General features: G+C 46.7%; 1 long non-coding RNA gene and 1 other non-coding gene across 2 annotated transcripts in view; both read left to right on the top strand.

Moving 5' to 3' along the window:
• The window catches only part of LOC135319774 (uncharacterized), a 250,971-nt gene that overhangs the window by 57,979 nt on the left and 175,530 nt on the right, over window positions 1-17,462 (top strand). The gene's annotated exons all lie outside the window — the stretch shown is intronic.
• On the top strand, window positions 10,909-11,010 carry LOC116150077 (U6 spliceosomal RNA). The gene has a single exon (XR_004133754.1). It is a non-coding gene; the product is annotated as a U6 spliceosomal RNA (small nuclear RNA).

Below are 17,462 nucleotides of genomic sequence, written 5' to 3'. Positions count from 1 at the left end.
GGCCTTGTCCACACCCTTTCAAAAGCATTATCTGCTTTGCTTTTTGGCCAACGGCATGCGGTTGAATTGGTGTAAGTTACCCATGCAGGGTGTACCAGCTCCGCTCCTGCCTCAGATTAATTACTGCGAGCATCAGAGGCCCCTGTGCAGAATGGGCTTTGCACAGAGGGAACTCTTAGGCATTGCACCTGCTACTTTTATTGTTCTCACACGTAGTGTAAATCTTGTGCATATTTGGTGCTCAACACGGGTTTGCTGAATTGCCTTAAATTCATAAGGGTGCTCTGGGCCCTGTGAGGGAGGAGGTGACAGTTCCGAGGGGATTTCGACACACACGGTTCTTGTTGGGGGTTGCAGCTCAGACAGGACCTCCCACCACCACCTGCTTCAATAGTTGTCGCCCCTCTTGTACTTCTCCCACCCCTGGGCCCCAACTGCAGGGAATGTGGGATCAGTTTGCTTAGAGACCACCCTCTGGCCCCCAGCCCTAGCTCCTGCACTTGACCCCCATCCAATCCCTTTACTTCTTGGAGCCTCATTTTCCTTCCCAGGAAAACAGGGATCCTAACCCTGCACTTCTGCCCAAGATCGTCGGGGGTGGGGGGGCTTGTGCACCAAACTCACACGTGGGCATCACAGGTCTGAGGTTCAGTCTGTGGGCTTGTTTCATGTGGCCCACATTTTTTTCCCTTAAATATATGAACTACATTTTTCCCAGTTTTTAAAATTGAAGTGCAATTCACATAATATAAAATTAACCATTTTAAAGTGAACAGTTCAGTGGTAGTACCTTCACAATCTTGTGAAGAAACATGTTCATCACCCCAGAAGGAAGCCCCGTACCCGTTACTCATTCGTGCCCATTCCCCTCCTCCCCCCAGCCCCTGGCAACCACTAGTCTGCTTTCTGTCTCTGGATTTGCCTGTGATGGATGACACTCCATGTAAATGGAATCACACACTCCATGACTGTGTCTGCTTCTTTGATTCAGCATCATAGACTCGAGGTTCATCCATGTTGTAGCAGGTATCAGTACTTCATTCCTTTTAAAGGCCAAATAATATTCCATTGTATGGCTGGACCACATTGTGTTTATCCATTTAGCTGTTCATGGACTTCTGGGCTGTTTCCATGTTCTAGCTATTGGTGAATAAGTCTAGTATGAACTAGACCAGATGTGCTAGTTTGAATACCTGCTTTCCATTCTTTTGGGCATATAACGAGGAGTGGAATTGCTGGGTCACCTGGTAGTTGTAGGTGTAATTTTCTGAGATGGCATCACATTGTTTTCCACAGCGGCTGAGCCACTTTTCATTCCCACCAGCAATGCATGAGACTTTCAGTTTCTCCACATCCTCCCCAACGCTTGTGACTTTCCATTTTCTTTCTTTTATGATTGCATCCTAGTGGCTGTGAACTGGTACCTCCTTATGGTTAGATTAGATGGTAACAGGCAAAAGGAAGACTTCATTTACGAATACAGATCAACAGTTTTTCTTGCAAAAGGAAAGAGCTGTCAAGACTGGGACCGCCTTCAGGAGGGGCAGGCCTTGTCTGAAGCTCAGTGGCAGCTGGTCCCTTACCTGAAATGATCCTTCCTGGTCTTCCACAGACCCCGTCTCTCCCTATCATCCCCCCAACTCCAAGTCACCTGCTGCTTCTTATCAAACTGCACTGCTGTTTTTCTTTTCTCTCTCTCTCTCTTTTATTTATTGAAGTGTAGTCAGTTATAATGTGTCAATCTCTGGTGTACAGCATAGTGTCCCAGCCATACATATACATACTTGTGTTCATTTTCATATTCTTTTTCATTAAAGATTATTACAAGATATTGGATACAGTTCCCCATGCTATACAGAGGAAATTTGGTTTTTATCTATTTTTATATATAGTAGTTAATATTTGCAAATCTCAAACTCCCAAATTTATCCCTTCTCCTCACCCGGGTAACCATAAGATTGTTTACTATATCTGCAAATCTGCAGCACTGTTTTTTTTAATAGAAGAAACCAGCACCCGTGTCTCCATTAAAAGTGAGGAAAAGGAGACTTGTGGAGCCCTGTGGTGTTGAAATCGAGGAAGACCCCTAATTCTTTGTGGAAGTGTTTCAGTGTGCCTGCATCATTTACTCATTTCTGCCACCTGGTCCGTATGGGTGTCTGAGTGGGCGACACACCCCCCCACCAGCTCTGTCCCCTCTCCTTCCTTAGGGGTGGCAAGGAGGGCAGAGCAGAGGTGCGGGGACCGTGCCACTGACCCCAGGCTGATACACCCAGGCACGTGGTCCTTCTGCCTGGAACTTTCCGTCCTGCTCTTCACCACCCAGCACAACTCCAATTCTTCCCCAAGTCTTAGTGTGAACACTGTTTTCTCCACAAAGTCTTCCCTGATGCCCCAGGGCAGATCAGGTATCCCTGCTGTGTGTGCTTGTAAGACCCTGGACTCCCCCGAATCCTCAGCACAATTGTCACTAATTAATCCCTTACATGATTTCTTTCCTCTTTGTACAATTTGGACCCGTTCGCACAATCACACAACCGTTTACGCCATGGGTTTGGCGCTTGTCTGTTCTAGTCCCTCTTGTGCCTTCTCATATTATTTCTTGCCTCCATCTAGTGTTACCACTTCTCACTGCCTCCCACAGGTAGCGACTCCAGGGTATTCAAAATAAATCCTTCCAACCCGCTTTCCAGTGCTTATGAAACATATATAATGTTGTTCTTTGGGTGTGTTTTAAATTTACGTCAATGGTATTGTATCATAAATCTCAGTCTAGTTCCTACTTTTTTCATTTCGTACTATATTTTAAGATCTATCCACGATGACAGATGCAAATTCAGTGTATTCTTCCTGCCCACTGCGTATTATCCCATCATCTGCATTTATCACATTTGGTTTATCCATTTCCCCCAACATGGATGGGTAGGTCACCTCTGGCTCCTTGCTGTGACAAACCTGGCTGCCACCAGCATCCTCCCACATGTCTCCTTGTCATCCTAGGCAGGGGTGTCTACAATACACACCTGGGAGAGGCATCGCTGTTTCACAGATTGTTATGGCTTGAATTGAGTGCCCCCTGCCAGGATATGTTGAAGTCCTAACCCGGAGTACCTCAGAATGTGACCTTGTTTGGAAACAAAGTTGTTGCAGGTGTAATTAGTTAAGATAAGGTCATGATGGATTAGGGTGGACCCTTAATCCAGTATGACTGTTGTTCTTATAGAAAGAGGGAAAACAGCATGAAGACAGAGACTCTCAGGGAGAATACCATGTGACGATGGAGGCAGGGATGGGAGTAACGCAGCTGCGAGCCAAGGAATGCCAAGGATGGGCAGCCATCACCAGAAACTAGGATGAGGCAAAGAAGGGTTCTCCCCAGAGAATCTGTGGGACATGTATCCTAGGTCTGCATCCATAAACTTCTCGGAACATTTGGAACTTAAAACTTTCTCTAGATGATGAATACTGGCAATTTGGATCACTCTCATATACAAACACACTCCATCAGTCCATCCATCCATCCATTATCTATACCTCTATCCGTCATCCATCCATCTGCTCATTCCGCAGATTTTTACTGAGTGCCTGCTCAGTTCTGGAGTCACAGTAATGAACAAGACAAACAGATCCTTGCCCTCATGGAACTTATCATTAGTGGGGAAGACAGACATTAAACTAACAATTATTTAGATGCAAGTGTGATAAGCTCTGTAAAGGACAAATATAGTGCCTCTGAGAGCAGAGAACGGGGGGACTTGGCAAAGCCTGGGGGTCGTGGAAGACCTCACTGCAAAGGTGACATTGAAGCTGAGGCCTGAAGGATGGGTAGGAATTGGTCAGAGGAAGCATGTGCAGGAAGAGCCTCCCACGTAGAGGAGAACAAGTGTGCATAGTTGGAGATTGGAAAAGCATTTGGTGCTTGTAAAGAAGTAACAGAAAGTCAGCTGGAGTGGAGGGAGGGTGGGAAGATGTCTGAGATGCGGCTTAATAATTGGCTAAGCCAATAACCCTGAGGGTCCCCTGGGGATCTGTGCGTCGGCAGCAAAGCACCACCCTAGATGAAGTGTAGAAATGAGTTCCAGCCCATCCACACTTCAAAGCCAGTCCCTTAGTTTGCTGAGTAACAAATGGGCCCAACAATATCCACTCCATAAAAAAGGTGAGTGATAATAATACAACACCCTGGAAATGCCTCAAGGCACCTAGGGAAAAAACAAAACAAATGTAATCCATTCATTTTTGCCATTATTTAAAAATCCCACAAGTTAGTAACACATACAGCATAAACAAAGGAAATGATTATCCTTAGCATTTACCTATTTCTGGTCTTTCTTGGAGATGAAAAGATGGCTTTTAGAGGCTTGTCTCATTTATCCTAGAGCAGGACTATGAAGTGCTACAAGGTGGATCATTATAGACGAAGCAGCAAAGAAGCTGATCGGTTATGTCCCCTCCCAAGGTCATACCGAGAGACGAGGAGAGAGGCAGGGGAAGAAGACAGGCTTTCCTGCCTCTTGGTCCATTGCCAGGCACATTACAGCCAGGCCAGGGAGGAATCATTTTCTCCATAATTGGGAATACCACCGAGAGCTAATTTCTCCCCACTCGATCCACAGAGTGGAGAAGAGCACTTGACCTAGAGTCTTGTTGTGGGGGCGGTCTGTCGTGCAGACTGTGAAAACAATCAGCTAGCCATCCTATTTCCATTCTTTTGGGCTGCTTCGGGAGAGAGAGAGAGAGATCACGCCTCAGTCAAGGCTGGAAGAGCCAGCCTGCAACATATCCACTCAGGGCTGTCAATACTTGGGTTTTACAGACACCCAGATTCAGAGGCAATAGCTTAGTGGCTCTCCATCAATTTAACTCTCATTTCAGGTCCATAGCTCACAGCTAGAAACCAGCCTACATAAAGCCTCATAGTATGTGTGTCTCTTCTTAAGGATACTACATTCCACTAGGAAAACAAAACTACTATTAGAGGAAGGCTTGATGGATGAGCCTGACGTTAGTATTTTGCCCAACAATTACAGGGTCATTCTCTTGGAGGGGGACACCCCAGTACACATGCAGGATTTGGTTAATGAGATTGGCAGAATCAAGGAGGAGCTGGGAAGATAGAGGGTAGACCAGCAAGCCCAGGCACCCAACCCTTTAGTGGGCATCCAGGTTTTTCTCTTGGAAGCCCTTAGGGGATTGTACTACAGAGAGAAACCTTTCTTCTGACCTAATTTCAGAGTCCAGACAATGAAAATTAATTACTGAACAAGTATTTGTTAAGTGCCTACTCCATCCAGATTCTGGGCTAGCCAACGGGGACATACAAAGGCTTGAAGCTATTGGTATGGTCTGAATGTTCTGAGCATTCGGCTCAACACGGTGCTCCAGGTAATCCCTGCCAGGTGGATCCAGGTTAGTACTGGGGATGAAACCTATTTGTTATCCCTGGTCTGGGAGTTCAGAGTACAAGCGAGGCTCTTTGATACGGCAGAATGGGCTAGGCTTTGAAGGATGGGCAGAATATAGCTGGGGGAGATGGGATGTCTGTTAAGGCAGTATTTTGAGACAAGCCAGTTTTCATGCATTTCTGTCTTCTGTCCATGGACATCTTAGCTGATCTGGGACACTGGTGAGGTCACCTAAGGGCAGGTTTGTAGACATCTGCTTGGCAGACACACAATAGAGCACACACATGGGACCCGCACACACACAGACACACACACACACAGAGTATATCTATTCTAGGCATGCTCATTAGCAGCTAACTTTAATCATCTTTAACGCTTGCATCTCAAATACCAAATACTTTGGTGTGTGCTGTCTATGAACACACACCAAAAATAGTTCTGGGTAGATAAACACATGCGCCAAGAGGCTGGCTGATTGCAATCTGAGTCGCGTGAAGTCACTGCCTCCTGGATCCCTTCAGTTCAGCCTAGGCAGGAATCTTAACACAGGATATCAATAAATAACTAACCTGAACCGCCCCCCAGCCAGCGATGCATGCAGCTCACCACTCTCAGTGGGAAACCGGAGATGCTCTGTCCCTCGTCCTTCAACAGAATGTGTCTGCCTGAGGCTCGCACCCTGTGGCTGAAACTCACTGCTTCTTGCACCTAGCTCACCCCCGAAGGCTGCAGCAGCCCTTGCAATGAGGTGTGCTGTGGCTGCAAACTTGCATCATTTAAAAAGAGTTGATGAATGTCAGTGAAATGGAGAAGTTGCCTGTGCCTTTCTGCTGTTTGTCTCTTACCTTCCACATTCCCAAGTACCTGATGCTGGCTGCTGACTTGATTTATCCATCATGACAAGAATTCAAAAATTGAAAAAAAAATTACAGGAGTGTACAGCCTTATCCCCACCAACTACCCACCAGAGGAAGGACCCAATGTCATTTTGTAGTGGATTGAATTATGGCCTCTGCAGAAGGTGTGTCCACATCCTGACCACCCCACCCCCCAGAACCAGTGAATGTGACCGTATTTAGAAAAAGGGTCTTTGCAGATGTAATTAAATTAAGAATCTTGAAATGAGATTGTCCCGGATTTATCTGGGTGGGCCCTAAATCCAATGTCAAATATTCTCATGAGACACAGAGAGGAGAGACCAACAGGGGAATGTCAGGTGAAGACAGAGGCAGGAATTGGAGTCATGAGGCCACAAGCTCAGGAATGCTGACAGCCACCAGGAGCTGGAAGAGATAAGGGACAGAGATCTCCCCTGGAGCCTCTGGAGGGAGCATGGACCCACTGCCACCTTGGTTTTGGAACTGTGAGAGAATGAGTTCTTGTTGTTTTAAGGCATGAAGTTTATGGCAATTTGTTTGGCAGCCCTGGGAAAGCCATGCATGTTTCTTACTGCATTAATGGAAAAGTGGGGAAAAGTTAAAAAAAAAAAAAATAGTGGAGAAGCCAATAGGTTTTAAATAACAATTCACATTTATGGAGTCCTTACCATAGGGAGCACCTACCAGGTTCCTGTGCCAGTGGAGTGACAGACCTCAGTTTGTACCCAGCAAGGTGAGCCCCAGAGGTCATGCTTTTAACCAGCTACCCTGTGCGTCTAGAAAAGAGTGGAAGCTGCATTTGGAAAGGGAGATGGGAAGGAAAACGAGGGAAGTTAGATCTGAAGGAGAGTTGGAGATAATTTGAAATTTGAGGGCCAGATGCTGTGGAGGAGGGATACAAAAGTTCTAGAGTTTTGCTTTACCTTATATGTAGGAATTTTGGGGTGTTCTCCGAGAAATTTGTTAAAGATTTAAATTGCTCACCAGTTTAAATTCAAAAAAAAGTTTTGACGTGACACAGTGCTGAGACTTGCACGTGTGGTACCTGTGTTTTAGGTTACTTTTATACTCGTCTGACATTTACTCCCTGTGCTCTGGCTCATCTGCCAAAATCTGTGCTTGGTGCTGGGCAGACCTGCGGATCAAAGAGAACCAGACCCTGCCCCAGGGGGGCTCAGCTCATGAGGTGGGCAGGGTTCAGCAGACAAAGGTCCTTGAGCCTGGACATCACTCTGTGGGCTGTGGGCTGTGGGAGTTTTTACACAGGGGATGAAATTGAGAAAGAGTGAGAACCAGCTCAGGGTTCCCCAGCCTGCTCAACCTTCTGAATCCCTGCCCTCTCTGGCCCTTAGAGGCTGGTGGCTAAATGGAAAGACTGATAAACTTGCTAGACGACTGAGGATTGAAGAGTTACCCCATTCAGGTAACACCATCAGATTAAAACCTTTTTTTTTCCCTCTAGACTTTTTTAGTATGGGGCGAGGATAGAATGGGAAACGGGACTGCAGTGATGTGATTGACTTTTCAAATCTTACCACTTTGATAGCCCCTCCTGAACCCAGTTGTAGGGTTGGTCCTGGCTTTCAGAAAATATTTGCCTTCCCGATATGGACAAAACCAGTTTCTTTTCATCTTTGAGACTACAGGGGAGTCACTTTTGAGGTGACAGTGCAGCTCTACAGTTACTAGAATTCAGAGTATGATCAGCAGTTAGCCTTGAAGGCCCTTGGAGAGATGTTTAATTGGTTTCTCCCAGTCAGTCCAACACAGCCGGGTTTTCTATGCTGTTGGAAAAGGTTGTTGATGCTCAGTTGAACACCAGATTTTAGAGGCTGTATTATATGAAAACAGCAGATATTTAAGCACTGGACTCAACCCCGGGGGCTGAGAGGTGCTCAGGGCTGAGACTACCGCACGGACCCCAGATCCACACCTGGAGCAGAAAGGCAGGTGAACCCTTGCCTGGCCTGTATGTGTGTTTATTCTGTCTTTTCTATCACTATTATATTAGTGTACTTATTATTATGATTCTGCTGATTGCATACATTATAGGACTATACTGTAACGTAAATATTTCTTGAAAGTTCTAGCCTTTCAGTATAAGAATTGTCCTTTCTCAGAGTGGAATTTGGCCCGCTTAGGTGTCCATGTGGCTCTGCTGAGGGATTGCAGTCTTCCAGCCAAGTTGGGTCTTGTCCACCATGATACAGAAGCCAACTTTCTGAATAAATCACAGAATTGCTCCAGAGTTGATATATTTACCCAAAAGATTGTCTTCTACTGCCCTGCACCCATAATAGTTGTGAATGTACTTTGCATTTTGCTGTTATTTTATGTAGTGTGGCTTTTCCCAACACATGCTCTGGGAAACACCAGGGTGGTGGGGTGTTCTGTGGAAAAGGAGTTTCCTGGGTTGAATAAGGTTGGAAACTACCTGCTTTTTGATGTGTATTCTCACATCAAATGAGTCTGAAGTAAAGACATCTGGGCAACTTGGTTTAATGCAGCAGTGGTCAAATTTGGTAGCCCACAGAATCATCCTGTTTGGTGCACCTTGGGAACCAGAAGCACAGGGGAGGAGCAGGGCAAGAGGTGGCTAGACCCTGGGTTTCTTAGGCCCTGGGGCAAAACTGAGTTGGAGAGTGGCGGCTAAAGTGGATGTTTTCAACTGGCCAGACCTGGACTGGACTTACGATTATTGGAAACTGTCTAGAAAACTACAGGACCTGCCCAGGGTGCCACTAAGGGCTGGGAGAGGGAGATCTGTAAGAGTATGGCTGATAACTGTCTTTGGAGGAAAGTCAGCTCTTTTCTGTTCACACCCACTGGGCTCAAATACACAGTAACCTGTCACAAAGAACATCAGTCTAATTGAGGACTTCCGTAGTGGGGTGACTAGCATCCCACCAAAATTTGTGTCCACTTGGAGTCTTGAAATGTGACCTTATTCAGAAATAGGGTCTTTGCAGAGGTAATTAAGGTGATGATCATACTAGATTAGGGTGGGCCCTAAATCCAACACCAAGTGTCTGTGTAAGAGGTGGAAAAGAGGCACGCAGGGAGAAGGCCTTGTGAAGATGGAGGCAGAGGTTGGAGTGATGTGGTTACAAGCCAAGGAACGCCAGGAGCCCCCAGAAAATGGAAGAGATGAGGAAGAACCCTCCCCCAGAGACTTCGGAGGGAGCACAGCCCTGCTGCCACCCTAACTTTGGACTTCTGGCCTCCAGATCTGTGGGAGAATAAATGTCTGTTGTTCTGAGCCACCAAATTGGCATTGATTCGTGTAGCAGCCCCAGGAAATCAATACAACCCGCTGGTAGTGTCAGCCTCAGGTGGGACAGGACTCCCCACACAGCCTGAAACTGTGACTCAAACACCTCCCATCGATGAAAATGTGATGGATACATGTGAACCTGAGACTTGCTAATTTCTGCAGCAACAGTGGATAATTAGTGAGAGGCTGCATGACAGTCCCGAGGGCTCTGATGTAGCGTGGAAGAGGAGAGGTTGCAGAGCAAAGGGGCAGTTTGAGGGACCCTGAGGGGTGGTGGGGTACAAGGAGGGCAGGTGAATCCCACTAACTCTTAGAGATAAGTCAACTAGAAAAGATGAGAGGAGCCTCGTCTTGGCAGTCCCGAGAAAGGGTGACTTGCTAAAGGGACACAGCTGGGAGGAGATCAGCAAGGATGGAGCCCCCAGGCTGGGCTGCAGCGAGTTGCCAGATCTGGACCTCGAGGACTCACGCAGCCCTTTTGCAACTAATCATGTATGCTCAGGGTCAGCCTGACAATCCAGTGGACTCGGGGTCACTTCTCATATTCCCAGAGCTCAAGTCTCTGCTCTGTGACCTTCCACAACCAGCTCCACCTCTCTTAGCCTGTTTTCTGATCTGTAAAATGGAGGTAATAAGTTTGCTTGTAGCACCTTGTGGGGGTTCCGTGAGATAATGCACACACAAGTGCTTCACCCGGTTCCTGGCACAGAGCGCATTCTCCCTTTGTACTGTTCCTGGTCCTGTTCATGACCTGTGAGCCCACCTACCAGCATCCACATGCTGAGTGCTTACTACGTGCCTGACAATGCTGAGACCTGACATGATTTTGATTGTTGCAACAACTTCAAGGAAGCAATTACAAGTACTGCTGACCCTTGACCAGCATGGGTTTAAACTACACAGGTCCACGTACACACAGATTTTTTTTCAGTAAATCCTAGAGTATTATGCTATCGGTTGGTTGAATCCTCCATGCGGAACTGTGGATATGAGGGACACCTGTAAAATTATATTTGGATTTTTCAACTGTGCGAGGGGTCCGTGTCCTTAACCCGTATGATATTCAGGAGTCAACTGTATTCTTATTTTACAAATGAGGAAATTGAGGCTGTGGACAGGACATCAGCCAGGGTCCCCACAGATGGCAAAACCAGGCTTCAGAGTCAAGACTGATCACATCCAGAGTCCAGGCTTTTTACTACTGCATCTGATAGTGCACAAGGTGATTTTATGTGCTACAAGTATGGAATTTTTACTCCTAATAGTTACATATCCATTCTATTTTCCATTAGAAGAATACAGGTTTTCTATTTACAGTAGTGATTAAATTTTCCTTTTGAAATAACATTCAGTGCTCACTTCGGCAGCAAAAATCCCCAAATTGGAACAATGCAGAGAAGATTAGCCCCTGCGAAAGGATAATATGCAAATATGTGAGGCGTTCCTTGTTTTTACAATGTTATATTATTGTCAATTATATCTAAATGAATGAATGAATGAATGAAGTAAACTTATATAGCAGCATTCATAATAGCCTAAAGGTAGAAACAGCTCAATTATCCATCAACAGATGAATGGATAAACATGCTGTGGTGGATGCTGACAATGGAGTATTATTCAGCCATAAAAAGGAAGGAAGCACTGACACAGGCTATAGCATGGATGAACCTCGAAAACGATGCTCAGTGAAAGAAGCCAGACACAAAAGATCACGTATTGTATGATTCCATTTATATAAAATGTCCAGAACTGGCAAATCCATAGAGACAGAAAACAGATTAGTGGCCATGAGGGGTTAAGGGGAGGTGAACACGGGGAGAGCCGGCTTCGTGGGTATGAGGTTTTATGTTGGAGTGATAGAAATGTTTTGGTATTAGATGGAGGTGGTGGTTACACAGCACTGCGAATATACTAAATGCTGCTAAACTCTTCACTTTAAAATGATTGCGTTTAAGTTATGTCAATTTCACCTCAATAAGGAAAAAATTAACTTATCTAAGTTTAAAGAAGAAAATTAATTTCCTTAAATGTTCCTTTATTTAAAGAAAAATATGAAGTAAATCATAGCACAGGGGGAGTACGAAGGTGGTACTTAGAAAACATGGCACCGTCTTATCCATTAAAAGCGCAAGACATCTCCTTAAGGGCAGAGTCTGGCAGAGTCTGAGTCTTGCCCTCCTTTGTTTTTTTTTTCCCCCTGCAGCCAGCTCAGTGCTTAAGAAATACTTGTTGAGTTCAGCTCAGCCCGGCTTAGTTAATTGAGTTAAGGCGAGCTGAGTCGTACTGAATGCACCAGCTGGCTGGCCTGGAGGAGATCCAAGTTGAAGATGTTAGGAATCACACTAATTCAATAAGCGGCTGCAAGGTAGTCTAAGTGATGCGACCACGTGTTTCCTTACCCGACTTAGCTGTGTTCCGCCGGCACCTGGTAAGCCTTTCCTCCCCTGGCATCCGCTGTGTGTGTGTTTGCAGGAGGCAAGATAGTAGGAGAGAAGAGAAAAGGAAAACACAGTGGTCCTCAGGCTCAGCTGGAAGCCCCTGGATGGTGGAAGGGAGTGGAGAACTTCCTGGTCTGTCTACGTACAGGTGAGGCTGCAGTCTACTTCTCCCTTGTCCAAAGCACTCCTTGTGCACCTCTCGTAGCAATATAACCAAGAGCTCATGCCCTTGACTCTGATTGCCTGAGTTTGAAGCTTGGAGAAATTAATTCATCTCTCTGCACCTTCATCTCCTCCTAAAATAAGGATGAAAATAATACCCACTGCACAGGGTTCTGGGGAGGACTCGATCAAACAGTTCCTGTCAAGTGCTTAGCACACACTTTCGAGAGCATTGTAAGCACTCAGAAAGGTTAGCTGTGATGATTAACAGTGACCAGCACAGAGGAGAGGTGGATTTGAAATGCATGGCAGGGCTGGTGCACGGATACCAGCTTTCCAGACATGGGAGGACAGAGCGGAGGAATTGTTTGTAAACATCTTAAACAGAAGCACATGGCTTACTCATGTAGGTTCTTCTGGGATGGTGATGTAAGCTCAGAGTATGAGGCGGGAGTAGCAGAATCTGGCTGTTTTTCTCCCTTCTGGCAGGATGTTTCCTACAGATAGAGTCCCCAGTAGCTGCCTGTCCCCAGAGACCAGACAAAAAGCCACACAAAGTTTTCCTCTTTCTGCTCTGCTCTGGGAAGCTGCTCTATTAATGTTAAGATTTGCGTCCTTGGTTAACCAGTGATGTGTGCTGGAGGGTTGTATGTAGTGGTCTCTGTCCACAGATCTCCAACCCACCTGCGAAGCTGTGAGTGGAAAGGGAAGGACACGGGAGCCCAGGGGTGTGATTTCTCAGACTCTGCACTTTGTTGCGGCACATGTGGCCTTGGTCAGGCTCGTGCTTCTTTCTGGTTACTGTTCCTCATTTGTGACTGTGTGAGTGGACAGGGGTTGCAGAAAAATCAGATTTTCAGGTTTAAAAATATGAGGAGCGGTTTGTTTAAATAAAAATGTGCAAAGGTACATATACAAATGGACATGAGATTTGCCACCTGGTTGAAATAGGGGCAGTAAGGGGTCCTATAGTCCCAGCCACTGAGCTTCTGTCACCCGTCTTCCTTGCTCCCATTCACTGTCTTCCTCCCTCCAGCAGCACCCAAGAATGCACATTTTGAAAACCACCAAATGAATGAATTCATGGGGCGGGGGGTGGGACTAGAGTCCCAGATCTAGATAGAGTATGAGGGGGTCCTGGAGGTGGTCCCCAGCTGCATGGAGGAGGTAGAGCTCGGATCTGTGTGCAGGTCTGCCTGGCCTTTCCTGGCAGCATGACATGGGAGTGTAGGACACTATGGCTTTCTGCCCTCCCAGCATCCATTCCTCCTTCTGGTAAGAGCACCCCAGTATTCTTTGGGGAACCACTCACTTTCACTCTGCCTGTATGGCTTGGCTAGGCTTCAGCAGTGAGCACATGACTGGGGCTTGGGCAATCAGATTGTTCTGTTCTATCCCCCTTGCCATAGTCATTGGGTTAGCAATGGGCATCTGAACCTATCAGAACCCACCAGACCTGACCCTGGAACTTTTACTGAGGCAACCAGGAGAAAGTCTTGATATGACTTTGCAAAAATGTAAAACAGGTAGAAAAAGCCAATCTCAAAATGAAAACAAAACAGAGAAAGGCAGAGCCAAAGAGATGGGGAGAGGAAACCCTGGAGACTTAATGGAGAGCCTGGATCCAGCTATGCCTGAGCTAATACAGCCCCTGCTTCTCAGTTAAAAACTCCAGTACATTTCTGATCTAGCTTGAGTCCATTCAAGTTAAGAGTTTGTCACTTTGCAACTGAATCTTCCTGACTAGTACACATGGGCAAGTTATTTATCTCCTTTAAGCTTTGGTTCTCTCATCAACTAAGTGTCTCTAAAAATCCATGAACCTCACCTTTAAGTGGATCTATAAACACATGCATTCCATCACAGCAGCAGCGGCAGCAGCGGCAGCAGCGGCAGCGGCAGCAAGAGACTAGCAAGAGTGGTCAAGGACTTTGAATATTTATTAGTTCTAAGGGAAGCAAAACAAGAGTTGGTTAATATCAGTTCACTTTATTCTCTAAATGAGGCCGGGGGAGAGCAACAGACAAATAAATGTCCATTATAAACAGGAACAGAGAAAACAGGAGGAGGCTACCTATTAATGGGAAAAGGCCAGGGGAATGCATATGAGGCCTCAATTTTGGATTTTTTCTATTAGATGGTGGGGGAGGGGTCCACAGGGGACTAAGGTTCTCACAGTTCTGCAGGTGGGGCTGAGCCCAAGGGAAACCCCGCCAGTTGTATAAGTCCCCCCCCCAAGCTCTTGAGACCAGGGGAAAATCCAGGGCAAGAGATGAGAGGAATTTGTCTTAGAGCAGAAGGTTCAGAGGCATGAGTTCTACAAGGGTGGGTGAGCCCCCGACAAGCCACAGCCATTGACAGTCAACATCATGCACGTGGCCAAATCTTCCCTGGACAGACACAGGCTGGCCTTTTGTGTCCAGGAAGAGCTGTTTCTGGGGACTGCCATCTCGGAACACTATTGCGGTCTGCTCAGGAACCCTTGAAATCGAAAGCCCCAAGCTCCCCCTTGTCACTGCCGTCGCACAGAAATACCACCAGGGGGGATTTCCCAGGGAATTTTTTGCAACCACTCAGATGTTTCATTTCCCATTGTTTGCCAGCCCCTCTCGGAGCCTCAACTGTCAAAGCGGCAGCAAACACAGGCTGCTTTTCCCCCAGGACCCCTCAACGCCTGCTCTTGCTCCGGCTCCACGTTGGGAAGCTGGCGTTGGCAAGATGTGATCCACTGGGCCAGGGAATAAGGTCTGTTAGTCAACTAGTGAAGCAAATCAGCAAAGGGAATACTGGGCTTTCCCCAGCCCACCCTGCTGGGGAGGTACCGTTCTGTGCCACCCCCCCTGGTTATTAGTATAGTCATGGCAACTAATAATTGTATTTATAGAAAGAAATCCCTTCTACAAGTCCAAAGCACTGCCTGAAATATACAATGCAGCTGTTAAATTTTTGCTCTTTAAATAAGAACTCGTATCATTTTTTTCCCTGATCCAGCATATTTTAATGGGATTCTAAGTTGTATTCCATATATCAGTGCTTAGAAATGATCATCTTTATTGATTGATTGAAGACATCTGTTTTAGGCAGGCACTGTGCATTTTAGGGACCCAAATACTCTATGGAGGTGGAGAGACTTTAGGGAGGTTTAGGGATTTCAAGGCAACATGGGGTGGAGAGGGATAAACTGGGAGTATATCCAGGGGATGTTAGTCTGAGGGGTAGGTAGGAGTAGCCAGGTGGACACGTCCATGATCTCTCGCAGATTGGCACTGAGCACATGTGGTATGCGTAACCCCAGGCACCCAGACAAGGCTGGGCACGTGTGAAACAGCCCGATTCTATGAGATTCAGGGTTAGTGAAGATACCTGGAAACATCCATTTGTCAGGGCCCACCCTCTGCATGACAGACGTTGCCCCAGTAATGAATTTATTCATGTAGCCATTCATTTATTCATCTATTAAAGCCACAGATATTTACTGATTTCTTTAAGATATGCCAAGTCGAAGCTATATGCTGGGGACACAGAGGTGACCAGAATCAATCTGGTGCCTTTCCTTTTAAAGTTTCCACTCTAGCAGGGCAGACAGCCATTAAACAAATACCTGTGTAAAATGACAAAGAAATGTACAATACAACAAAGAACAATCGAATACACATATGAGAATCTTCCTGCCCCCTCTTTTACTGATCTCCCACTTTATGCCAAGTGCTGTGGGGCTCACAAATTTGAATCAATGCCTTGTGCAGCAGAAGCCCAAGGACCAAGCAGAACTCCTGACAGAAAGAAGCCGGACAGCGGTGACAATGGTGCTTTACAGTTTACGTGGCTCTCTTTACACTATGGGCACTCTGGATCCTGCCAGCACGACTGAGCTGGCTGTTTAGGAGTTATTCTCTCCACTTCCCATGGGAGGAATCCCAGGCCCCGAGAGATAAAGGGACTGGCCTGCCTGAGGTCACACAGCTCGGAAGGCCAGGAGTGCCAAGCCTATTTTTACAACCACAGGAAGGGAAGCAGAGTGAGGTAGCCACTTTATTTTCCCAAAGTCATACTATGTGTCGGAGCAAAGGAAACGTAAATGCAAAATTCCACCCAGAAGGAGAATAGAAGATCTTGAGACCGGCAAGTCTCAGAGAGTGGAAATTAAGGGAAATTATGACACAGGGCGAGAATTCTAACTCACATCTCTTCAAATGGGACCTTTCCTCTCTGCCTCCCAGTGGGTAGGTTTTAGTCTGGCCAGAGCGTCATCTCAAGTCACCAGAACTAACATTTATTAACCCCTCTGATATCCCAGACATCACAATATTCCTGTGGGGGTGGGGTGCTTGAAACTCCCATTTTCCAGATGAGGAGGCTGAATCACTGACCACACACAACTAGCAGAACCCAAAATTCAGCTGTGGTCTATCTGATACTGGGACCTGTGGAGCTTCTGGTCCCCAAAGCTGCCTCACACGGAGGGCCTAGGAGTCTGGGCAACAGGGTGCTGGGGGAGGTGGCCTGGGGAGGCAGGGCCCAGGGGCTGACGAGGCTGCAGCACCGCCCAGGAATGCAGTCCAACCCGCCCACTTTTTAACACGGTGGCATCCCTGACAGACACCCTTGTCCTTTTCCTGTGCTGGCCTTCGTAACACAATAAATAAACCCTTAGAGAAACGTGACCTGAGCCAGGCAGTAAATGATGGCACTGTCAGTTGTACACGACTGTTGAAACAAACACAGACTGTAATCATCGTGCTGTACGGGGAGAAAGACATTTGGCAAATGAGATTCCATTTTCACATTGGTTTGTGCTGAGCATATAAATTTCCTGCGGGCCGGCCAGCGTTGGGGATGTGTAATTGATTGCCTGCATTATAATAAACAAGCCGTGACAGGTGATCATTCATCATATTCTGCTGAACGTTCCAGCACACCAGAAAACGGAGGAAGAGAGGGAACGCGGGAGCGAGGGAGAGGAGAGGAGGAGCCTGGGGGAGGGGAGAGGGTTGGAAAGACCGAGTATTCCCGACAGACAGAACGCCAGGGAAGGGGCGGGGGAGAGAATCCTCAGAGTGGGCTCGGGGAAAGTGAAAGCAATTACTATAATTCTTTTGATTATCTAATTTGTTCTTTCTGGTCTTCGTTATGTGACCCTCCCCCCACTCCACTCCAACATAGGAGGTCCCCCTCGGGGACTTGGGAAGACACAGAGAATGCTCCTCCCAAGATTGAGGAGAGGAAGGGGAAAGGCGAGGTGGGGGAGGGGCCGCGTCTAGTTGTAACCGGAGTAGATACGTTCGGGAAAACCTCGAGAGGAGTG

This window comes from Camelus dromedarius, chromosome 31 (genome assembly GCF_036321535.1).
Source record: "Camelus dromedarius isolate mCamDro1 chromosome 31, mCamDro1.pat, whole genome shotgun sequence".
NCBI classification, from domain to species: Eukaryota; Metazoa; Chordata; class Mammalia; order Artiodactyla; family Camelidae; genus Camelus; species Camelus dromedarius.
The sequence above is the reverse complement of the archived record's forward strand: the minus strand, read 5'-3'. Positions and strand labels throughout refer to the sequence as shown.